The sequence below is a fragment of the Myotis nattereri genome (assembly GCF_964212035.1).
Source record: "Myotis nattereri genome assembly, chromosome: 4".
Classification (NCBI taxonomy): domain Eukaryota; kingdom Metazoa; phylum Chordata; class Mammalia; order Chiroptera; family Vespertilionidae; genus Myotis; species Myotis nattereri.
In genome coordinates, this window is record NC_138079.1 from 93,299,286 (window position 1) to 93,325,498 (window position 26,213).

General features: G+C 45.2%; 1 protein-coding gene across 1 annotated transcript in view; it reads left to right on the forward strand.

Annotated features, from left to right (window-relative positions):
- Window positions 1-15,813: 15,813 nt before the first annotated feature.
- Window positions 15,814-26,213, forward strand: part of ZC3H7A (zinc finger CCCH-type containing 7A) — a 36,314-nt gene continuing 25,914 nt past the window's right edge. Inside the window, exon 1 of the mRNA XM_081089740.1 lies at window positions 15,814-15,948. The gene's annotated coding sequence lies outside the window, so the exon portion shown is untranslated. The remainder of the gene's footprint in view (window positions 15,949-26,213) is intronic.

The following is a 26,213-nucleotide window of genomic DNA, read 5'->3' on the forward strand; positions in this document are numbered from 1 at the left end:
AGCATGTCATAATAAATGCAAGAAGTCCTCAAAAGGTTCATGGGCTTCTATATTCGGCAGGGCTGAATTATATTACCTGCTGCTGAAATAGCTGAAAGCATTTCCCCAAACCTGAAAATCTGCATATATTATTGCCTGCTGCTGGAACAGCCAAAGGCAGTTCCCCCAACCTGTCCAAATCTTACCTTTGATATGTATATCTGCTTTGCTATAGGGCAAAAATGTGTTAATAAAAAGCTAGGGGTCCAAAGATTCGAAGAACTTAGTTAATAAAGCTAAGCTCCATCTGGCTCCCCCCAAAATGCCTTCCAAATTTATATTTCATGTCTAGTTTATTTAATTTACTTGCAGCCCCTTTTTCCAGATTCCTGAACCTTCTAGATGCAGGATAATACCCCAGCACTGTCATACAGTAATTTGCAGATGACAGGATACTAGCATATATATAGCCCATGTTCAAAGGCTGTTAAATCGCATTGTTTACACATATCTTCAGAAAAAAATCACTTCTACTGTTGTGGTAAACTACCTGCTTCCCTATTTATAATGGTCTGGCCCTCTAGCAACTTCAGCGTGAAATTATAGCTAATTTGCCTACAAATATCAGGTGGTCATAATAATCTGGCCACTCAGTGTATATATAGAGAACCCTGGAGATTCTCCCCCACCCAAAAAAAACCAAAAAAAATCCAAAAAACCTACTAGAACTAATACAGTAATAGGAGTAAAGTAACAGGATACAAAATTAATATTCAGAAATCAGCCGCTTTTTTGTTTTGTATGTTTTTTTGTTACTCTTCACTGAAGGATATTTTTCCATTAATTATTTTTAGAGAGGGAGGAAGGGAAAGGAAGAGAGAGGAGCATCGATATGAGAGAGAGCCAAACCAGCTAGGGCTAGTAGCATTTTTAAAAATAGCAATAATGAACTATCAGAAAGAAATTTAAAAACCCCATTTACAATTGCATCAAAAAGAATAAAATACCTAGGAAATATTTAACCAAGGAAGTGAAAGACCTGTACTTGGAAAACTGTAAGATACTGAAGAAAGAAATTGAAGAAGATACAAATAAATGGAAAGGTATATGTGCTCATAAACAGAATTAATATTATTAAAATGTCCACACTACCCAAAACAACCTACAGATTCAATACAACCCTATTAAAATATCAATGGCAATTTTTACAGAGCTAGAACAAATAATCCAAAATTTATATGGAACCACAAAAGATCCAAATAGCCAAAGCAATCTTGAGAGAAAAGAACAAAGTTAGATGAATCACGCTACCTAATATCAAACTATACCTTAAGGCTATAGTAATTAAAACCGCTTGGTACTGGCATAAAAACAAGTCCATAGATTAGTGGAATAGAACAGAGTCCAGAAATAAACCCACACCTACTAGCATATGGTCAATTAATCTATGACAAAGGAGGCAAACAAAACAGAAACAAACTCATAGATACAGAGAACAAATTGATGGTTGCTAGGTGGGGGTGGGGAGAGGTTGAAGGGATGAGTGGAAAAGGTGAAGGGATTAAGAAGTATTAATTGCCATACAGCATAGGGAATATAGTCAGTAATCATATTTAATAAAGACAGAATATGCAAATTGGCTGTCACTTCACGACAAAGATGGCGACGCCCACAGCCAATAAGGAGGGAATATGCAAATTGATGCAACAAAGATGGTGGTGGCCAGGCCAGGATGCTTGCATCGTTGCCATGGTGACGACACAGGTGTTCTGCCCCGCCCCGGCCGCTCTGGGTCTCTGGGCAGTGCGTGAAGGTGGAAAGGCAGCTCCGGCCAGAGCGAAGGTGGTGCCGGCAGCCAGGGGAAGGAAGGCCTATTCTTGCACGAATCTTCATGCATTCGTCCTTTAGTATTGTAATAACTATGTATAGTGTCAGATGGGTACTAACTAAACTTATTACTTGGTAAGTTATATAAATGTCTACCAGCGGTTCTCAACCTGTGGGTCGTGAACAATGAAAATACATCCTGCATATCAGATATTTACATTATGATTCATAACAGTAGCAAAATTACAGTTATGAAGTAGCAACGAAAATAATTTTATGGTTGGGGGTCACCACAACATGAGGAACTGTATTAGAGGGTCGCGGCATTAGGAAGGTTGAGAACCACTGGCTCTAATCACTATGTTGTACACCTAAAACTAATATTATCTATAATAATAAAAGCATAATATGCTAATTAGATCAGACATCCTTCCAGACGTCCTTCTGTCCTTCCGGATGAAACCAAGGCTACAAGGGAAGCCCGGGTCCCGGGTGCCAGAGGGAAGTCGGTGCCGGCAGCTGGGGAAAGGAAGGCCTACCCTTTTTTTTTTTAAATAATTTTTATTTCTTGAAGTATTACAAAGAGTATTACATATGTCTCCTTTTTCCCCCCCCTTGACATTCCCCCGGCCCCTACCCCCTAGTGTCTTGTGTCCATTGGTTATTCTTATATGCATGCATATAAGTCCTTCGGTTGATCTCTTACCCGCCCCCCGCCCCGCCCCCCCCGCCCCCCGCAAACCCTCCCCAGGCTTCCCACTGTAGTTTGACAGTCTGTTCAATGCTGTTCTGCCTCTGCATCTACCCCTGTTCATCAGTCTATACTGGTCCCCATTATCTGTCCCAACCTCACTGGAGCCGTCCCAACCTCACCGGGGCTATTTCAACCTCACCGGGGCCGTCCCAACCTCACCGGGGCTGTCCCTACCTCACCGGGGCCGTCCCTACCTCACCGGGGCTATCCCTACCTCACCGGGGCCGTCCCAACCTCACCGGGGCTGTCCTGACCTCACTGGGGCCATCCCTACCTCACCGGGGCTATCCCTACCTCACCGGGGCTGTTTCAACCTCACCGGGGCTATCCCTACCTCACCGGGGCCGTTTCAACCTCACCGGGGCCGTCCCGACCTCACCGGGCTGTCCCGACCTCACTGGGGCTGTCTTGACCTTGCCGGTGCCGTCTCAACCTCCCCGGGGCCATTCCGACTTCACCGGGGCCTTTTCGGCCTCACCGGGGCCGTCCCAGCCTCACCAGGGCCGTCACGACCTCACCAGGGCCATTTCAACCTCACCGGGGAGGAAGGCCTACTCTTGCATGATTTTCATGCATCAGGCCTCTAGTATGTCAATAATAATTAAAATATATAAGAAATTAATTAAAATAAAATTTAAAACATACGATTGTCACAAATGAGCCCTTGTGAAATATGAGTTATATATGGGCTCATTATAGGAACTTATTAGGAACCTAACTCAGGCCCCACCCCAGACCTGAGTTAGGTTCCCAATAAGTTCAAAGTGCCAGTGCTGCTGGTCCATGGACAATCCTCTGAATAGTTATACGAAAGGGACCCAAGAACCTGTTCTTGGATTTGATAGTATAGTACATTAACATTGAGAGAGGCTGAGGGAAGGCACATGGGACTTTCCTATAAATTTCTCAGCAAGCTCCTATGAATCTATAATTATTTCATAATAAAAAGTTAAAAAATTTTAAATAGTATTTAAACAAACTATTGAAGTGAAAGAAAAAAAAAAACCCCACAAACCACAATGTCAGGTTTTGTAATTTTTGTAACTTTGCATTTGTAAGGGGCCCAAAAATGCTATTGTCATTATAAGAACTGGCCACCCAGTGTCACTAGTGGCCTGCCATAGCCCTCTTACATTTTTTTTTTCTCCCCTAAACAAAATTTGTCATTCATGAAGAAAGGACCTGGCCATGTTAAAAAATAACCAATTAAAAAAACAGCCACATTCAAGCACAGTTTTTTTCTGATTGGGAGCATTTTGAACCCAGATATTTCAACTTTTTTTTTTTTTTTTTATGTGAAAACACAGAAAAACCCTAGGAAAATGAATAGAGTTTAAAGAAAACAAATGGGACATTCTCTAGAGGAGCCTTGCTTCCCAAAATGTGGTCCATGGTCCAGTAGGACTGGCATGGCCTAAGAATTTGTAAGAAGTGCAAAACCCAGGCCCCACCCCAGACCTGAGTTAGGTTCCCAATAAGTTCAAAGTGCCAGTGCTGCTGGTCCATGGACAATCCTCTGAGTAATTATACGGAAGGAACCCAAGAACATGGGTAAGGCCTGGAAAATATCAGCTGCTGCATATACAATAAAACCTTCCTGATTTGAAGCTCACTAAATCAGCTCTCTTACGTTTACAAGTTGTCAACATAAGAACCATCCTGGCTGGCAAGACTCAGGAGTTGAGCATGGACCTATGAACCAGGAGGTCACGGTCCGATTCCCAATCAGGGCATATGCCCAGGTTGTGGGCTCGATCCCCAGTGCGGGGCGTGTAGGAGGCAGCTGATCAATGATTCTCTCTCATCATCAATGTTTTATCTCTCTCTCCCTCTTCTTTCCTCTCTGAAGTCAATGAAAAAATATTTTTAAAAAAGAAACATTCAAACTTATAGAGAATTTGTGTGGGTTTATTTGAGCCAACTGTTGATAATTGCCAGGAAGCAAAATCTGAAGGAATTGAGATAATGCTCCAGAGAATGGCAGTTTTGCACCTTATTTAATACATTACAATCAAAAGAGAAGATTGGTTTTCCTCAGTGGATAAAACGTTGGCCTGTGGACCAAAGGGTCCCAGGTTCGATTGTGATCAAGGGCAGGTACCTCGGTTCCAGGCTCCTTCCTGGCATGGGCGCTGGTCAGGGCTCATGCAGGAGGCAAGCCATCAAGGTGTTTCTCTCACATTGATATTTCTCTCTGTCTTTCCCTCTCTCTTCCACTCTAAAAAAATCAACAGAAAAATATCCTCGGGTGAGGATTAAGAAAAAAGAGAAGATGCAGGTGGGTTACATGAAATCCACTGGTGATAGATTTAGGGAGGTGGGGGAAAGCAAAGCAGAGAAACTTCTGGGATTGAATGAAAAGTAAAATGATAGACACATACATCTTTTACATAGGTGGGTACAGAACAGTTAACAGTCTACATTAACTCAATAATAACAAGGGGATTTGTGGTCTCCACAGAGCGGTGCCTGTGCTTTGAGGGGTCTGGAAAAAGAAAAATCATTTGCCATTCCAAAGATGTGTTATCACAGATACAAAGAGACAATAGACAGGGTCAGTTAAGGTAAAGATTGACCTTTGTCAGGGACGATGCCGGCCTAGGACATGCCTACCCACCATAAACTGCTTTTAGTTAAAAAGTTTTAATTTCAGGCCATCCTTTGTGGTTACTTTAGGTCTCTGAGTTTGAAAGGCCACCGCCCAGGCCTTCCCTGAGCTTGTGACCCCTTTTCGTCCACAAAGTGGATGGTTCATAATTATAACATGCATAATTACATCCACAAAATAATGTTTGCACTATGGTATATGTGTACACACATAAAATATATAAATTGGCTTAAATGTTCATCATATGTCAAACTTTGGTTCTGATCTTGAAAAAAAGGTTATAGAAACTTAGACCGAAACATTAATAATGGCTTACATTGACCTATTGATTTTTTAATAAAATAATATATTTTATTATTACTTAATTATTCCTGAATTTCAATAATATGTCAGATGTCACCACCCTTCTTTAGATGGGGAATGCTAAAACGTCTAAAAACAGATAGTTTCAACTGTTCCCAGGGTGCTCTTAGAATATTCTGAAGCAAAGCATTCAGAGTTTGATGGGAAAACATTTTTATGTTTTTGGTTTTTCCCCCAGTGCTTTTACCTTTTAATGTTTTCATATTGAGGTTGTTTAGATCCACTTCATCTTTTTTTTATTTTCCCTTGCAGGTCACTTTTTCCATATCCTTTCCCTTAACTTTTGTTTTCGATCTATAATATTTGTCTGGGGTCTTTTACCTTCCAAAATGGATACTTAGTATGAGTTGCTTTTGTCTATAAAATTAACAGTTGCTCACTATTTTAAAGCTATTTTACTTCACACCTTTTAAGAATTTATTTAGTCTTGGCCAGTTTGGCTCAGTGGATAAATCATTGGCTTGTGGACTGAAGGGTCCCGGATTCAATTCCGGTCAAAGGCATGTACCTGCCCTGGTTGGGGTGCGTGCAGGAGGCAACCAATCAATGTGTCTCTTTCACATCAATGTTTTGCTCTGTCTCTCTCTCTCTCCCTTCCACTCTCTCTAAAAAATCAATGGAGCCCTGGCCGGTTTGGCTCAGTGGATAGAGTGTCGGCCTGTGGACTGAAAGGTCCCAGGTTCGATTCCGGTCAAGGGCATGTACCTTGGTTGCGGGCACATCCCCAGTGGGGGTTGTGCAGGAGGCAGCTGATCGATGTTTCTCTCTCATCGATGTTTCTAACTCTCTATCCCTCTCCCTTCCTCTCTGTAAAAAAATCAATAAACTATATTAAAAAAAAAAATATATATATATATATATATCCTATCTAATAAAAGAGAAACACGGTAATTGGCATACGACCGCTACCCTTCCCATTGGCTAATCAGGGCGATATGCAAATTAACTGTCAGCCAAGATGGCGGCCGCCAGCAGGCAGCTTGAAACTAACATGAGGCTTGGTTGCTTCAGTGACAGAGGACTCCAACATTCCCCGCCTGACTTGCCGGCCTCTCAGCTGCAACCCTAAGCAACTATGTTGCAAATATAGAAGATAAACAAAACCCCAGAAACCTGCTTTACTCAGGGGGGCTTCAGCCAGCTGGACTGCAACATTGTATCAAATACAGATGGTAAACAAAGGCCAGAAACCTGTTTTCAGCAACCAAGGCCTCAGAGCTAAAGCTGGCCCAGAATAAAAAACAAAAAAGAAAAAAAGGAGCGGTTGGGAGCTTCAGTCACCTGTCAGCCTGAAAACGGCCCTCAGACCCTCAGCCAGACTGGCCAGGCACCCCAGTGGGGACTCCCACCCTAAAGGGTGTGTGACCAGATGCAAACAGCCATCATTCCCTCACCCAGGCTGGCCAGGCACCCAAGCGGGACCCCCACCCTGATTCAGGACACCCTTCAGGGCAAACCAGCCAGCCCCCACCAGTGCACCAAGCCTCTATTCTATATAGTAAAAGGGTAATATGCCTCCCAGCACCGGGATCAGCGGAGCCGCGAGGCCTCCCGGCACTGGAATCAGCGTGACAGGGGGCAGCGCCCAAAGTCCGTGATCGCCCTGCGGCTCTGTGGGTGCAGCGCCCTAACCCCCTGATCGGCCCTGCTCTGTGTGTGACAGGGTGCAGTGCCCCAACCCCCTGATTGGCCCTGCTCTGTGGGTGATGGGGTAGAGCCATAACCTCCCCATCGACCCTGCCCTGAGTGTGAGAGTGGCGGCGCCCCAACCCCCTGTCGGCCCTGCTCTGTGGGTGATAGAGGGCGGCGCCCCAATCCCCTGACCCGCCCTGCTCTGTGTGTGACGAGGGGCGGTGCCCCAACCCTCTTGATGGGCCCTGCTCTGTGAGTGACAGTGGGGAGCTCCTCAACCCCCTGATCGGCCCTGCTCTATGTGTGACAGGGTACGGAGCCCCAACCCCCCTGATGGGCCCTGCTCTGTGCATGACAGGGGTCAGCGCCCCAACTCCCTGATCCGCCCTGCTCTGTGTGTGACAGGGAGCGGTGCCCCAACTCCCCTATTGGCCCTACTCTGTGCGTGACAGGGGGGAGCTCCCCAACCCCCTGATCAACCCTGCTCTGTGTATGACAGGGTACGGAGCCCCAACCCCCTGATGGGCCCTGCTCTGTGCATGACAGGGGGTGGCGCTGCAAGTTCCCTATCGACCCTGCCTTGAGTGTGACAGGGGGCGGTGCCCCAACCCCCCAATCGGCCCTACCCTGAGCGTGACTGAGGGTGGCATTGCCACCTCCAGACCCGCCCTGCTCTGTGCATGACAGGGGGTGGCGCCCCAATTCCCCAATCAGCCCTGCTCTGAGCCCAACCAGGGGCTGCACCTAGGGATTGGGCCTGCCCTCTGCCACCCGGGAGCAGGCCTAAGCCAGCAGGTCATTATCTCCCGAGGGGTCCCAGACTGCGAGAGGGCACAGGCTGGGCTGAGGGACCTCCTCTACCCCCCCAAGTGCACAAATTTTTGTGTACCGGGCCTCTAGTATATATATAATCAATGGAAAAATATCCTTGGGCGAGGATTAATAAAAAAAAGAAGAAGAAAGGAATTTATTTAATTGCCTCATGAGACAAATGATTTGCAAAGCAGCTACTTTTATTTTTTAATTGTGGTAAAAAAGCATGTAACACATATTTTGGCATCAGAAGAGCCACTTTTGTTTGTAAACACGTTGAACTCGGTTTGGTCTTCACTTCCTTGAAGGACAGTTTGCTCCCTGGCTGCTCACATCCTTATTGTTTGCTCTTCCTTCCTTGTCTTTGCATTTTGTTCCCTGGCTTTTCCTCTGATCTTATCAGCCTTTGCTTTGTTTCCTCTTGGGCTGATCTAGTCTTTCCCAGTGACATCTCAATCACCATAGATAAAATGTTATTTAATAATTGCTTGCTTTTCATAACTAAATATAAAATGTTACAAGCATTCTTTTTGACTTTGATATCTTCCAAAAGCCTTCATGCTACATAGAAATCTTTCAGGCCCAGCCTGCATGGCTCAGTGGTTGAGCATCGACCTATGATCCTCGACCTATGAACTAGGAGGTCACGATTTGATCCCCAGTGTGGGATGTGCAGGAGGCAGCTGATCAATGATTCTCTTTCATCATTGATGTTTCTATCTCCCTCTCCCTCTTCCTTCCTCTCTGAAATCAAATATGTTTTTTTAAAAAAGAAATCTTTCAGGATGGTTCTTTATATTCCCTTTAGGATCTCTGGGTTGCAGATTAGTGATCATGAAGGAGCACATGTTCCTAAACTTCTTTCCATCACCACCAACCATCACTGCTATACTTTGGATTAATTTCTAATAGTAAACTCTCTTTTTTAGAGAGTATTTTCCAATAGGAAACTTTTCTCAGTAAACAGCTATACATCAATAAATACTAATGTAGTCAACAAAATATCTTGTATAATAAAAACCTAATATGCTAAATGTCCAGTCATCTGGTCATCTGTTCAACCAATCAAAGCGTAATATGCTAATGATATGCTAAGGCTGCTCAACCACTCGCTATGATGTACACTGACCACCAGGGGGCAGACACTCCAACTGGTAGGTTAGCTTATTGCTGGGGTCTGGCCAATTGAGACTGAGTGAGAGGGGCCAGACATGCCCTGGAGTCCTCCCACGGTCCCTCCCCAGCTGGCCAACCTCCCGCATCCCCCCACTGCCCAATCGTGCACTGGTGGGGTCCCTCGGCCTGGCCTGCACCCTCTCACAATCCAGGACCCCTCAGGTGATGTTGGAGAGGGGGGAAGTCGGAGAGTGGGTTTCCGCCGGATCCCGTTCAATGCAGGACCTGCTCCCTGGTGGTCAGTGCTCTCCCACAGGGGGCGTTCTGCTCAGCCAGAAGCCAGGTTCATGGCTGGCGAGCACAGCGGCAGTGGTGGGAGCCTCTTCGGTCTCCACAGCAGCGCTAAGGATGTCTGACTGATGGCTTAGGCCCGCTCCCTGGCCTAAGTTACAGGAGTTCATAAATTTGCTTTCTGACTTTCCCTAGTTTAAGTAGGGTTCACTACTTAAAGATCCCTTGCAACTAAAAAATTCTTGACATATCTATTCTTTAACTCCTTAAAAAATGCCAGTAAAGTGCTTAAGAGGGAACTGGCCCTCCAAGGGTATCTGAATCACTATGGTACAGATACCCTGGTTAGAGGGACTTCATTGTTAAATTTTCACGTCCCTCTATTTTATTTTATTCATTTTATTATTTTTAAAAATATATATATTTTTTAATTTCAGAGAGGAAGAGAGAGAGATAGAAACATCTAAGATGAGAGAGAATCATCCATAGGCTGCCTCCTGCACACCCTCCACTGGAGATTGAGCCCGCAACCTGGGCATGTGCCCTGACTGGGTCCTGAACCCGGGACCCACAGGCCGACACTCTATCCATTAAGCCAAACCAGCTAGAGCTCATGTCCTATTTTAAAAAGGTGCTAAACCAGTGGTTGGCAAACTGCAGCTCGGGAGCCACACGCGGCTCTTTGGCCCCTTGAGTGTGGCTCTTCCACAAAATACCGACTTCTGCACATGGGCCACGAAGTTTCAATCACACTGTATGTGCGCGCCCACACGTGGTACTTTATGGAAGAGCCACACTCAAGGGGCCAAAGAGCCACATGTGGCTCGCGAGCCGCAGTTTGCTGACCACTGTGCTAAACCACCATAATGTGTACTATGGATAACATTTCCTGATCAAAACTGAAAACAAAAAAAGCGATGTGGATATCACTGATTAGACTTCACTGATAGTTTAGATGAAATGGAGAAAATTAACATTTAAATTGAGAAGCATAGAAAGCTCTTCAAAAGCCAGAATGTCTAAAATCTAGTTTATTCTGGAAAAAAAAAACCACAAACAGGAGATTTAAGTCTCTCCTGTAATAAACTTATGTGAAATATGCTTATATGAAAATTTTGGATGAAATTTGTTTCCTCCAAAGGACCACACACACACGGATATTTGGTTCTCTGCACATATGCACCTGTAGCAGTGCATGCTTCTAGAAACATCTCTTCTGTTGAAGACACAGGCCTTAAATATCAGGCTTGAGGGGAGCAGAGCTGGCTCAGGATTTTAATTTTTTTTACATTAATATTAAAATTTTATAGTGTAAGTAGATTACCATGATTTATATTTAGAATTTATTCACCTTTATTCCTTATTTACATTTAAAACATGTTGATTTAAAATTTTACAATAAATAAGTCTAGAGCAGCAGATGTGGATTGATGCTAAGTACATTTTATAACAAGATCACAGAAGAGAAAATGGCTTTGGATATTTTTTGGAAAATATACATGTGGTTACTCAAGGGAGGACATGTTCATTTTTTATATTTATGGTTTGGGAAAATTTCCCAATAAGCCTCGGCACCCTGCCAGAGGCTATAGAAGACTTTGTAACATTTATAATCCTTGCTGATATTTTTTTCTTTAAAGTTAGCACTCTATTGTTGGTTTGTTGAATTAAAGGAAGTCTGACAGCAGTTTTCTTTGAGGCATCTTTTATTTTATTACTAGAGGATGGGTGCACGAATTTGTGCATGGGTAGAGTCCCTTGGCCTGGACAGAATGGAGGCCTATTGGGTAGCCAGCCCGGGGGAGGGATCCTGGGAGGTTGGCTGGCGGGGGTGGGGATGGGGTGGGGAGGGGTCGAGGACGGTTGGCCTGCTGGCCCTGCCTTTGATTGGGGTGTGGGGGGCCTATCCGGATGGGGGTGCCGGTCAGGGGCGGGGCCAGCCAGGGGGAGGGGCCACGGGAGGTTTGGTGGGGGCCAATTGGGGCCCAGATAGGGTCGGTTGGCTGCCGCAGTGCACATCATAGCAATCAGTTGTTCCGGTCATTCTGCCATTCAGTTGCTGGGTTTTTAAATATATAGATTATTATTATTATTTTTTTAATATATCTTTATTGATTTCAGAGAGGAAGGGAGAGGGAGAGAGAGATAGAAACATCAATGATGGGAGAAAATCATTGATTGGCTGCCTCCTGCATGTCCCCCACTGGGGATCGAGCCCGCAACCCAGGCATGTACCCTTGAACAGAATCAACCTGGGACCCTTTAGTCTGCAGGCTGACGCTCCATCCACTAAGCCAAACCAGCGAGGGCTCTTTGAAGCATCTTTTAAATGGCAGTGTCAGAGATGAGTTTCATTCTGATTTCATGTTAAGTCTCATTTACACATGTCCCAACAACCTATCATGTTGAAAGAGAAAGATCTTGAACCCTCCATTCCGACATATCAAGCTCCCTTAATCTGTGTTTTTGCTTAATCATGGGGTCTCTGTGCTCCTTTCTGTTCTATAGCCCATTTCCCAAACCCCATTTTGGGGATCTTGAAACAGCAGGTTTAATTTTAAGTATCCTGAGTGCAGGAACCATGACCCGTAGATTTTGGGATCCAGCAAACTGCCCTGAATATAGTTGGCACCTAAATATGTTGAACAGATGGATGGAGCTCTCCGACTTCCACCCATGATTCTGGAAAGGCCGATTTGAAGTGGCTTAGATCCCACAGGCTGGAGGCAATAGGAATTATGTTCAGGATTAACTCCATAGTCAGAGGGTGGGGGAGGAGGAATCAGCTGGAAATCGGTATGGAGTGGAAGACAGGACACATTCCCAGCTTCAGGGCAGGAAGAAGCAGGTGAAATAACTGGACCTGGGTCTGGGAAGGAAGCACTCTTGGTTTCTCATGCTCCTTCACTTTCAGAAGCTACTAGACTTGGAATAATTCTTTGTCTTAATATTAAAGGTATCTCCCCCCAATACAAGCAGGGGACATGGGGACACATTGTGGTATTAAACTGTGTATCAAATCCATGCTGAGAACCAAGGAACTCATTTTAGAAGTAAAGATCTGGCCCTAGCTGGTTTGGCTCAGTGGATAGAGAGTCGGCCTGTGGACTGACAGGTCCTGGGTTTGATTCCTGGTCAGGGCACATGCCCAGGTTGTGGGCTTGATCCCCAGTGTGGGGTGTGCAGGAGGCAGCCTATCAATGATTCTTTCTCATCTTTGATGCTTCTATTTCTCTCTCTCCCTCTCCCTTCCTCTCTGAAATCAATAAAAATATATTTAAAAAAAAGAAGTAAAGATCTGCTTTTCTGCCAGTGTGCAGAGTAGCCTCCTAAGAACTACTGGGAAAACTCCAGACAAGTAAAACGCAAAGTCTGTTTTATAATCTCCCAAATTATTTATGTATCTCCTCTCCCCCTCCTCACCCCCCTCCCCCCGCCCCGGGTAATTCTCTTGCCTTACACATGTTTAGGAGGTAACTTTCACGTAGCTACACGTTTAGGTTGCAGAGCAGTTCCTGTGTGAGTACTGACGAAATTCAATGTATGTGGCTTGTCAAAGTATCATATGTTCATTTGGCAAACAGATATATCTTTTATGTTCTGAATGCTATAAAATTGGATGTTTTCTTTTTCTTGTACAGGTATGTCATATTTGCAAATGGAGCATTTTTATTATTCTACCTTATTTGAAGTTTCCCTTGTTGTCAACCCATTTTTTTAAAAAAATATATTTTATTTTTTACAGAATGAAAGGGAGAGAGATAAAGAGTCAGAAACACTGATGAGAGAGAAACATTGATCAGCTGCCTCCTGCATACCTCCTACTGGGGATGTGCCCGCAACCAAGGTACATGCCCTTGACCAGAATCAAACCTGGGACTTTTCAGTCTGCAGGCCGACACTCTATCTGCCGAGCCAAACCAGTTAGGGCTCAACCCATTTTTGTAGGCAACATTGTGATAATGGCCCCAAGGTTGAGGGTTTCTCTCTTGGCTTCATTTTTAAGCCAGTGACTCTCAAGCATTTTCCACCTCAGTGCACCTAAGAGGCCTGCCAGCCTCATCACACCCCTCAAGAACAGTTTCTCCAATGGCAGCAATTCCATGGGTACCGGGAGCATGCCTCACAATTTCTGGGGGGTGCAAGGGTCCCTCCCTACTCCAAAGATTATGCTGGAAAGCTTAATCCATTCATTAGTCAAAACCTCTAGAGGAGCGGTTCTCCACCTGTGGGTCGCGACCCCTTTGGCGGTTGAACGACCCTTTCACAGAGGTCGCCTAAGACCATCCTGCATATCAGATATTTACATTATGATTCATAACAGTCGCAACATGACAGTTACGAAGTAGCAACGAGAATAATTTTATGGTTGGGGGTCACAATATGAGGAACTGTATTTAAAGGGCCAGAAGGTTGAGAACCACTGCTCTAGGGAAAGATAATGGCCCGTTGTTGAACACCCTCTCTGCCAGGTGCCTTACGTACACGTTTTTTTACTCCTCACCATGCCAGAGGAATCATTATTCACATTTAAGGATGATGAACTTAAGACTCTGAGATATAAGAAATTGGCCCAGGGCCATCCAGATGGGTAAGGGGTGAGCTGGAACTTCGCCTGTGTTCTCCAGACTCCAAAGTCCCTTCTCTCCCACCATTGTGCTACCTATCCTACCAACTACTCATATCGTAGATGTTCACTGTCTTGGTCCATTCGAGCTGCCCTGGGTGGCTTCCACAACAAACCTTTATTTCTCACAGTTCTGGAAGCTGGGAAGCCCAAGATCAGGATCTAGTCTGGGGCGACTCTTCCTGGCTTTCAGATGACCATCTTCTTGCTGTGTTCTCACAGAAGGAATCATCTCTCTCTTGTCCCTTTTACAAGGGCACTAATCCCATTCAACAGGGTTCCACCCTCATCACCTAATCACCTCCCACAGGCCCACTTCCTTATACCATCACATTGGGATTAGGATTGCAATGTATATACACTTGGGGAATGGGGGCGAGGGGAGGGGGTGGCACAAACATTCAGTCCATCACGTTTATCTTATGTTATTTGGAGGAGTCTGAGAAAGTGTGGTATTTGTAACAATAAAGAACACCTTTTGCCTTCAGAGGAAACTTAGGATGTGAATATGTATTAAAAATACACTTTTGTCATGTTTGCGTGGCAGTTTCAGCTGAGAATCTTAGAGAAGTTTATTCATCAAACAGAACTCCTATTGCTGTTACTGCCTCGGTGTAGGATCTGCTGCCCAAAGACCCCACGGGCCAAGGAGAAATCACCCCCAAAGTTCAAGATGAGTGCTAGGAGACGGGGTTCTTTCACTAAGATGTCTAATTTGGTGCCCAGCTGAAAGGAAACCAAGGCAACCAGAAGTCAATTTTGTTTTATTTCTTTAATAACTTGCTATGAATGTGTGTCAGGTCAATTTAATTTTATTTATTTTTAAAAAGAAGCCATTTGAGCAGGGACTTGAGTGATGAGCAGTCTCTGGTCAGAGAGGCCTTGAAGGTTTGAATGTCACAGCCTCAGGGCCTTCCCTCTGTGGGGCTCATTTCCCACTTCAGCTCTGCTGTCACCTTCTCAGAGACCTTCCTTGACTCCTCCCCACCCCTCTTTAACCCGCCCATCACGGTCAGGTCATCCTGCTTTAGCTGCTTTCCTTTTCACTGTCCCCATTGGTCTTCTTTGTGTCCTTTTGGTCCACACCCCCACTCTCCATCGGGTCAAAGGGCGGGGACTCTGCCTTGCCCACTGCTGAGCCCCAGAGCACGGTAAGGGCCTTGCCCACAGGGGCACCGGGCTGTTGAGAATACCGTGGGAGATGTGGCATTTGAGCTGGGACCTGGAGGACAGGGAGCCAGGCCTTCCAAGGGTGGGAGGCTGTCTTTCCAACCCAGAGCTGCCACTGAGCTCCGTGCGCCCGCCCATCTGTAAGAACGGGGACAGGAATGGTTGTTTTGAGGCTCCAAAGAGTTACTAATCGCAGAGTAGTCAGCACTAGATAGCACTTGCTAAACAAACAGTCTCCCCGGGAAGACTTCCTGATACCCAAACTAGGTCAGTTCCCTGCGAGATGCGGTGCTAACCCCGGGGCCACACACTAGAAAAAAAATGCACCAGTCGCAGATGAATTTGAATTTTACGTCCACCGGGCCGTTAGCAGCACGGGGGTGTCCTGGGCACGATCTGGCCTCTTATTGGCTCAACCCGGAGGCCCAGCGCGCTCGGTTTAGGGACGGGCCCGCGGCCGGCAGGGCAGAGGGTCGCTACCGCCTGTGCCAATCCCCGGTCCCCGTCCCCGTCCCCGCCCGGCCCGACGTGCGCCGCGGCCGCCCCTGGCACCGACGCTCGCGGGCGCAGCCAATGGCGGCGTCTCCCGGGCGGCGCGCGCGGCCTCCCGCCGCCAGAGGGCGCTGCGCGGGTGCCGGGAAGCCGCCGCCGGTCGCGGAGGGAAGCTGCGAGCGAGCACCGTGGCCGTCATCGCCGCCCCTGTCGCCCGCTCCCCTGCGCGCCGCCGCCCTCTTTCCCGCCCGCTGGCCGGCGCGGCCGTCCCCGCAGGTAGGTGGGCACCGTCGGGGCCCGCACCGCCCGCCGCCCCTCCCCCGCGCGGTGCCCCCGCCGGGCGCGCGCCCGCCGCCGCCTCGTGCTCGCGCGCGGCCGGTAACGGGCCCCGGGCGTGGGAGGGGCGGCGCGCAGGGTCCTCCGAGGCGGCACGGAGGGGTCCGGACGGGGAGGCTCCGCCACAAAGGGCCCGCGGGGGGGCAAGGTCCGGGGCGCGCCCCCGATCGTGCACGGATTTTCGGGCCGACGTGGGCGCGCGCTCCCGGGGTCCCCTCCCCTTCCCATCGCCTCCTCCCGGGTTGGCGGGGGGCTCAGCCAGGGGCGGGGGGCTTAACCGGGGGCGGGGGTGGGGGGCGGCGAAAAGGGCTGCTTCTCCCTGCCATTCCCTGCCAGCATGCATTTCCATTGGCCAGATACCTCCTTTCTGGTTATTTCACCCAAAGACAGTTTCTTTTTCATGATTTGTGTCTGTTCCGGTCATCGCGGTTTCCCTAATTCAGTATTTTGGGTTTGGGGGCGGGGAGGATGCACGCGGAGTGCGTGGCTCATTTATTTCGGGTTAATCCCGCCCCTTCTCCCCCTTTCCCCCCGCCCCCCCTTTTTTGTTTTGCGCGGGACACACGTCGAGGACGCGCGGCGAATGGTTTCTTGCCTTTCTCGTGGATGCGGAGACTGCCAGGTTTTAGGTGTCTTAAACCCCCTCTCCCTTAAAGAATGAGGACCTGTCAGTTGCCGTTGGCGTGAGTTTCCTGTTGGAGGTGGTCATCGCAGGGGTGTGGTCAAGCTGGAGAGCGCTGGCTGGGCCGAGAGGTTGTGCCTGCTCCCTGATTGGGTGAGCTTATCAGTAGTTGGGTATTTTTCCCGGCTCCCCCCCTCACCCCCCATGATGAGGGATGAAAGGAGGTACGCGCCTTAGATCATTATTTCAAGAGCAAGGATCTGCTGGAACTAGACCTTTGCTTCCCGGGAAGGTGGCCACTGGCCCCAGGGGGTTCTTGAGCACTTGGAATGTGGGTAGACCGAATTTTGGCGAATGAGACACGCCTGATTTTAAACACTTACTATGGGGAAAAAAAAAAGGTAAAACATCTCGTAATTTTGTGAAAAATATTTTTTATTGATTTTTTTTTTAGAGAGAGAGGAAGGGAGAGGGAGAGATAGAAACATGGATGAGAGAGAAACATCATTGATGGACTGCCTCCTGCACACCCCCTACCCGGGATCGAACCGGCGTCCGGGGCGTGTGCCCTGACTGGGAATTGAACCGCTCGACCTTCTGGTTCTTGGGTTGATGCCCAACCTCTGAGCCACATGGCGGGGCTCATTTATAATTTTTTATGCTTAAATAATACATGTTGAGATATTTTGAATGTATTGGGTTAACTAAAGTATGTTATTAAAATTAATGTCACTTTTCCTTTTCCTTTTGTTAATATGGCTACTTGAAAATTTAAAATTAGATCTGTCGCTCACATATTCCTGTTGGACAGTGCTCAAATAGAGCCTGTGAATGGGGGCAGGGGTGGTTGGAAGCCCGTGCCATTTGCTTATCTTTTCCTGCTTCTCTGATGGCATCTTGCCTCCTATTCTGTAGGCTCTCCAGGAATCCCCACCCCCTTCTCACCCTCAGCTGAACTGAACTTTGGAGCTGATTGCATAATGAGGATCTTGTCCTAATATGCAGAATAATTCATGTTCATGGGCAGAATTTTTTTCAAAAAACGTCTGTATCTGCTGTGTACTGGAGTCTGGAAATAGTCACGTAATGTTTAACTCAGAATCAGATCACGTTTTATTGAGGTTGAATGTTCTCATTATTGTCGTGTGTGGGTTGTGCAGCGAGCGTGTTAATTTGCAGGGCTCCTGCCACCTAAAGGAACTGGAGAGCTCAGGCCTTCTTTCCAAGTTACTGTGCCTTTTGCTTGGGGCCTGGTTCGTCTTGCTCTGACCTTCCCATTCCTCAGATACAGTCAGTTTTTGCCCATAAAAATAGTGGTTGTCAACCCTATTGTCCCACAATTCTTAATTTTTTGATTGATTTAAAAACATGCCAGGCTAAATTAATGCTGTATTTGGGAGAGGCTTAGAATAGAGTCTCAGTTCTGGGAATGGTGACAGTGACTCTTGGAAAGTTTTGAGCTTTCCAGTAAAGGACCAGGTAGAAACAAAAGATGTCTGTATCCATTTGCCTCACTCTGGAGTGGGCTTTCTAGGATAAGTATGATGTTTGGAAACTTGTTTTCTAGATTATATCTTGAAGTGTTTGTTTTTTGAAATGTTTTGTTTTAATGAGAATATTTTTCTCCAGAATCTTAGGATTGGAAGTAAAATTTTTCTCTAAAATGTGACGTGTTTCTAAATCAAGCAAAAACTTTTTGGATAACATTTTTAGAAGGAAGAAATATTAATCCAGAAGTTTAAAAATTAATGCTTGTGGTAATACATGTTTAATCAAAACACACACACACAGAATAGAAAGGAGACACTCTTTTAAGCGAGGTGATTTTCTTTGAGGTTTTTGTCCCAACAAGAAATTTTTTTTTTTTTTATGAGTTCAGCAATATGTTTAGTTAGTTAATAATTAACTAATTTCATATACCTTAAAAATCTCAGGAACCATGTACTGGAACCAATAAGAGAGAGTCAGTAATTTTCTATTTGACAAAAACAAAACCCAGAGCCTTTGTATTTTATGAAAATACCTGAATTTGGAGCAAGATATTAGTGTGGCCCTTGAGAAGACCTCATCTGCAGTCCTGGGCATGTCACAGGCAGTATGCGTGACTCTGGGCCAACTATTTGTCTTGAAGACTTTACATCTCCCCTCCCCCCCCCTTAATATATTGATTTCAGAGAGGAAGGGAGTGGGAGAGAGAGAAACATCAGTGATGAGAGAATCATTGATTGGCTGCCTCCTGCACCCTGCTACCAGGGATCAAGCCTAAAACCCGGGCATGTGCCCTGACCGGTAATTGAGCCATGACCTCCTGGTTCATAGGTCGACGCTCAACTGCTGAGCCACACTGGCTGGACAGAAACTTCACATTTTTGTTGATTTCTCCGATATAGAGGTGGTGTATGAGGTGAGATGAACCCTGTGCCTTAGCAGGGCTGGGCATTGTAGGAGGCAGTTGGCATATGTATCTGGTTTCAAAATGAAAGTCCAGGGTGGCTGGCAAAATTATGAAATTACCTTTCTGATGTTTAGCACAGCCTCCATATCCCTTTTCATTTTCAGTAAAAGGGAATAATGGTCTCATAAAGTATCCAGTAGGAGAGACAGTTGCAAGAAGGTGGTAGAACATCTGTAATAATGTTTCACTGCCTGGGTTTGTGGTCATAGGATTATATTGTATCCACATGCTTTTGTAAGTGTTGCCAGAGTGAGCTAATACATTATTGCAAGACAGGCTTGACAGTAATGCTACTTTAACTACTTTTTATTGTTTGCCTGTTTGTTTAGCCATTACACAGAAGCTTGGGTCTGATGGTAATTACAATTTTTCACTTGAAACTTAGGAATACCTTTTAAGGCAAAAGTACTAGCACAGTGTCCAGCTCCCTGGGGACACTTTCTCTGGTCCTGAGTTAGAACATCTTGTAAATAAGGTCCTTTAATATTTCTTCTTTGTATCTAAATACATTATAGTAGGGTAAAGTGGACTTCCATGTAAAGATTTTCCCTGGAGTGGTATCCTGACTCACTGTCCACTGACTACATTCCTGTGCAAACCCTCTGCTTTGTCTAAATGACTTTATGTTTCTTGAGCACTTACGTCACTGTGTATGCGGACATATGTTTATTTTGTTTCTCTTGAGTGGCTTTCAAGTGTCCACCTGTCTGTCAGTGCTGCATTGGTCTTTGAGAGCTGAGCCCAGGGCCAACTTACCTGTGCTCCCTCCCCCTCCTCCAGGCGGCACCACCATTTACAGTGCAAAGGAGGTTGGTGGATGAGTTCAGGCTTGGAGCCAGCCTGTCTGACTTTGAAATCTGGCTCTGTCACTTGGCAGCTGTGTGATCCTGGACTACTTGTGTCACTTCTCTGTGCTTCAGTTTCCTCATAGGACCTATGTCTTAAGGTTGTTGTAAGGATTAAATGGTTTAATACATGTAAAGCACTTGGAACAATGCCTGGCATGCAGCAGGTGCGCTAAGTGTGAGCTCTCATTCCTATCTGTGCTATTGTTGCAGTCACATTTCATTTACCTGGGTGTCTTCTGTTAATGCAGTGGTTCTCAACCTTCTGGCCCTTTAAATACAGTTCCTCGTGTTGTGACTCAGCCATAAAATTATTTTCGTTGCTACTTCATAACTGTAATGTTGCTACTGTTATGAATCGTAATGTAACTATCTGATATGCAGGATGATCTTAGGCGACCCCTGTGAAAGGGTCGTTCGACCGCCAAATGGGTCGCGACCCACAGGTTGGGAACCGCTGTGTTAATGGGAGCTAGTTTCTAAAGTTACTATGGAAGGCTGCAATTTCATGGGTATGAATAAATTGCTTAGTTATTAGCTCTGTACATTGTACTGGACTTGAGTATATTGAGTTTCACCTAACAGGCCTTGAGTAAATACTTAAAGGAATTATAATAACGATCCAGGGTTTTTTTTTTGTTCTTATATAAAACTTGAGAATGAGTAACAATTTTAAAATCAGCTGGTTCTGGAAAGATGATATTCCGGTTTGTAGGAATTTAGTTAATTTAATGAAATTCATGTCTAATTGAATTTCTTGCCTTAAAATGCAGTTGAGAGCTCCCCTACCCCCAACCCATTTCCTTTTCATTTAAGGAGAAGGAATGGGTCTGACTTGCTTTTCCCCTGGCATCACAGCACTGTTTCAGGAGTCTTATGGTTTCAGATTCTCTCTGTGTCTGTCTCTAATTGATTTACTCCCCAACTTGTTCCCCTGCAGGGTTGGGGCAGAGTCCCCTACAGCCAGCTCTGCTTATGTCCAGTCATTTCCTCCCGGACACCTTCCTTTCTCCTGCTTGTCTGTTTTTGTGAACAGTTTACCAGGTTTTAACTCTGGGGCCTCTCAACTTTGCATTCATTCATTCTTCCATTCAAGTTTTTCTTGACCTGGTCCCTAGGTATTGTGATGCAATCAGGAGTAAATAAAACAAGGCACCTCTTGAAGTGAATAATGGGATGTGATGACAATTTAGGGTAGAAAGGGAAGGCCTCTAAAGGTACACTTACTAGTAAGTCAAGATTCCAGACTGAAAAGGAGCCAGCTCTGCAGATCTGGGAAGTGTGTTATGGGCAGAGGGATCAGCAAGCACAATGGCCCAGAAGTACAGAGCCCTTGACTCATTTTAGGAACACACCGAAGGCCAGTCTGACAGGAGCTGAGTAAGTGAATCAGGGCGAGGGTGCTGTGAAAAGACTTACGGGAAGTTAGTCCTCCCAGATCGGGTAGGTCGAGGTAAGAAATCTCGGTGTTCTTATAAATGCTTAGGGAAGTCAGTGAAGGATTTTAGGCAGGGCTAATAACTAATTTCTGTTTTTAAAAGAGCATTCCTTTTAGTTTCGTGTAGGAAATGAAAGGGGGAGGGGCAGAGGAGATGCCTGGAGCTGAGGCAGAGGCTGAGAGAGGAGGATATTGGCACCTTCATATGAGATGGTGTGACTCAGGCCAAGGAGGTTTTGAGTGGTTGGATTTGGGATGCATGCACCTATTTTGATGGTATCACTGACAGGCTTTGTCAGTGGGTTGATTGGATGTGGAATGTGAAAGAGAGAGAAGTGTAACCCCTGGTTTTTGGCTTGAGCAACTGGCTGGAAGGTGGTTTCATTACTGAAAAGGTAGGATTGGGCTAAGCTTTACGATTGGGAGGAGGGCAGAGGATTAGAGCCACTGAAGTTAGAAATGCTGAACAAAAGTCTGAAACAGAGCAGGTGGCCTTGCACATATTGCTGTAGAATAGAGGACTTTACATTTTGAAAATGAAGTTTGGGCAACTGGGTAGCTATTTGGGAGGGAATTATATACAGTGCATCTCTACATTATTCCTTATAGTAAACTGGCAGATCTGATTTAAAAATAACCTATATAATGAAGAGCTAATATTCTAATTAGACCGAATAGCAGAAGGACCATCCAGACGACCTTCTGAATGACCCTCTGGATGAAGCCAGGGCTGTGAGGGCCTGTGAGGTCTGGCCCGAGGTTGTGAGGGCCGGCTGGGGCTGCAAGGGCCACGCCCCTTGCATGAATTTCGTGCATCCGGCCTCTAGTGTTTAATGAAAGAATATGAGTACTAGAAGAAAACATGGATAATTATTTTATAATCTCAGAGTGCTGGAGGCTTTTCTGAGTATGTCAAAACCCAGAAGCCATATTTCTCACCTCCTGGTTGACGTAGATGAAAACATTTAATAATTTCTGGTGAAGCAGTGAAATAGACACCCTCAAGTACTGTTTCTGGGTAGGGTCATTTGGTGTAGCTTGGCAATAGCTGGTAGAATAAAGACAACATATACTCTTTATCCTATAGAAATTCTTATTTATTTACTTATTTATTTTTATTTTTTTAAATATATATTTTATTGGTTTTTTTACAGAGAGGAAGGGAGAGAGATAGAGAGTTAGAAACATCGATGAGAGAGAAACATCGATCAGCCGCTTCCTGCACACCTCCTACTGGGGATGTGCCTGCAACCAAGGTATATGCCCTTGACCGGAATCGAACCTGGGACCCTTTAGTCCACAGGCCGATGCTCCATCCACTGAGCCAAACCGGTTATGGCAGAAATTCTTTTTTAAAAATATATTTTATTGATTTTTTATAGAGAGTTAGAAACATTGATGAGAGAGAAACATTGATCAGCTGCCTCCTGCACACTCCCTATTGGGGATGTGCCTCAGGTACATGCCCTTGACAGGAATCGAACCTGGGACACTTCAGTCCGAAGGCCGATTCTCTATCCACTAAGCCAAACCGGTTAGGACTAGAAATTCTTTAAAGATACACATATGTCCTATGTATCTGATGAATTTTAAAGGTTGGAAACAACCAAAATGTTCATCACTAGAGACCTAGTGTAGTTATGGTCCAATCATATCCTAGGACAGGCTACAGGGCTATTAAGGATAAAGCAGTTTTCTAGGTCCTGATATGGAATGACCCTCTAGATTAGGTGCTTCATGTAAAAAGCAAGGTGCAGAACATGTGAGGAGCCCAGGTTGTATAAAAAATAACATGCACGGGCTATTTTTAATTTCTTATTTTGAAATATAGACTCCCAGGAAATTGCAAAAATATGTAGCGTTCCAGTGGTGCCATCTTATATAACTAGAGTGACATCAAAGCCAGGACATTGGCGTTGGTATAGTACTGTAACCAAGTACACCTCACTCAGTTTTCACATGTACGTGTGTGTGTGTGTGTGTGTGTGTGTTCTATGGTCTGTGTCTAATCACAGAATAACCTAACAGTGGTTGATTGCTCTCAGGAAGGGCAAAAGGGTGGGTGAGTGACAGGGTTGGGAGGAGACATTTCTTTTCATTGTCATAATAAGATACTACTTTTAAAACAGTTTGTGATGTCTACGAGACATCCAGGTAGAACTGTCACATCCGCGGAGAGTATCAAGGTCTGCCTGGGGATGGACTGGGAGTGTAGGGGCCCTAGGTGAGGGTTGGTAACATCTGGGCAGTGTGGAGCCCCTGAGGGGAGAGTGGTTGGGAGTGAGGAGGTCTGATGAAGCCCCAGAAGTCAGCTGAAGAGGGAATCCCGTTTCGAGGAGGAAATGGGCACCTGTCACATACGACTTGAGTTTGCATAGGAAAAGGGGGGGAAAGCCCTTGGTGGTGTGTCTCAGGGGTTGAGCATTGATCTATGGTTCGGTTCCGGTCAGGGCACACGCCCAGGTTGCAGGCTGGATCCCCAGTGGGGGGCGTGCAGGAGGCAGCAGATCAGTGATTCTCTCTCATCCTTGATGTTTCCATCTTTCTCTCCCTCTCCTTTCCTCTCTGAAATCAATAAAAAGATATTTAAAAAAAAATAAACTCAGTTTAAAAAAGTAGCTGTTGGGTTAACTTTATTAAGTTCTTTCTGACATTAAAATTGAGGCAAAATTTTAACTGGATCCAAAAGTCTGATGGTGTATAAGGCATAGATCTTTTTCTTTCTTTCAAAATGGGAGGTGGAGGAGGCTTATTTTATAGGTAAAACTAATCTATGGTGGGAAAAAAAAAATCTGGTTGCTGGGAGCCAGCTGGGGAAGGGGCATGAGGAGTGACCATGACTATTGGTCTATATCGTGATTGGGGTCTGGGCTACATGAATTTATCATTTGTCAAAACATGCCTTAAAATTTGTGCATTTTACATTAAGAAACCTAACAAATGTTGAATTCTAGGTAATGATAAATATGTTGAAGAGTTTAGAGGTGAATTATAATTGATGAATTAAATGTAACTCACATTGCAATTCACCAAAATAATTTAGGTTGATGGAAGGACAGAAGGATGGGCAAATGGATAAAGACAGGCAGATGTGATCAATATAGCAAAATATTAATTGTAGAATATAGGTACTATGTTGGTATATGGTGTGCCTTGTGAAAAGAAATTTTAATTTATGTGTAAAATTTTTCATAACATTTTTTGGGAAAATTATAGAATATTTCATGTTCTGTCATATGTTTAAATATCACCTGATACTGTACTTCCAAATCTTTAACATGTAAAGGAGGCGTATATTTCATGCAATTAAGAGTCTGCATCTCATTTCCTCTTAATCACTTATCTGAGTTGTCAGCTCTTTGCCACCTGCCCTTTGTCCCTGAGAGGTCCAGGTTCAAGGTTTTCCAGCACTCTCTGGGGAAACAGCCCTTCGCTATTAGTTTGCGGGATTATCATTACCCAGGCATCCCTTCTTAGCTAACAGATTGACTTTCTCAGTGAACCAAAACTCCTTTCTCACCTGGCTGGACAGAGGTGGGGGAGAGGTTTGCCATTCACTGAAGAGAGGGAACAGTGCTTCCTGGAATTGGTGTCTGCTTTTGTCCCAGGCCTTTGGGCCTGACTGCCATAGACCCTCAAGTGCTGCTCTGGGGGCCTTTGAGCTCTGAAGTTCTGACTTGAGTTGGCCCTGCTTAAAATAAAATCAAATAAAAGAAAAGCCACCTTACGGGGCCCAGAAGGGCCATCTTTCCAAGGGAGGGCTCAGAGGCTACATAGACTTTTAAAAATACTTTAATTTTTCCCCAGATATAATTCATTTACAGGACTCAAAAGTTTTAAAGGTAGTCAGTGAAAAGACTGTCCCACCCTTTCTGCTGCTGCTGCTATAATTTTTTGGGATTCCATCTGGAGTTTTTTGTTTGTTTGTTTGTTTGTTTTTTACAAACAAAAAACCAGGGTCATATTGTGGGGATTGCCCCTTGCCTCTTTCTTCCCCAGCTCCATTTAGCCATTTCCTTTTTGATAGACATTGAGTTAATTTGCTATCTTATTCTCTTACAAGTAGTGCCTCCTTAAATAACTTTGTACATACAAGTATGAATTACATTTTTTATCACGGAAATGGTCAGACCTGTACCAGTAGAGGGGCCGAATGAACGCACACATTCCTCCCATTGTTCAAAAGGGGCAGTTACCCATATTTATGGCACCGTTGTTTCACTTCTACCCATTCATCCCCCTTTAGGCTAAAAACAAATTCCAAGCCCTAGCTGGTTTGGCTCTGTGTATTGAGCATCAGCCTTCGGACGGAAGGGTCCTGGGTTTGATTCTGGTCAAGGGCACATGCCCAGGTTGTGGGCTTGATCCCCCCCCCCCTTCCCCCAGGGGGCGTGTAGGAGGCAGCTGATCAATGATTCTTTCTCATCATTGATGTTTCTATCTCTCTCTCCCCTCTCCCTCTCTGAAATCAATAAAAATACATTAAAAAACAAACAAAAAATTTTCCACAAATAATGCCATTTTACTTCAGTGTGAGGGGCTTTTAAACCTTTTATTTTGGAAGAGTTCCAACTTACAAGGTAGAGCAAATACTCGAAAAAAACCTTGTGCTTTCACCTGTTATCAGTGTTCTGTTGTTTCATACCCGCCCCCACTCCCTTTTTTGTTTGCTGGAGTATTTTAAAGCAAGTTCCAGATATTCTATCCTTGCACATGTAAACACTTCAGCAAAGTACCAACCTTTCAGTATGAGATTGAAGTATTTAGAGCTGACAGTATTTAAAAGACAAAAAGAATTAGTACCAGCTGTCAACCTTTGGGTCATTCCAACCTTCATCTTCATCT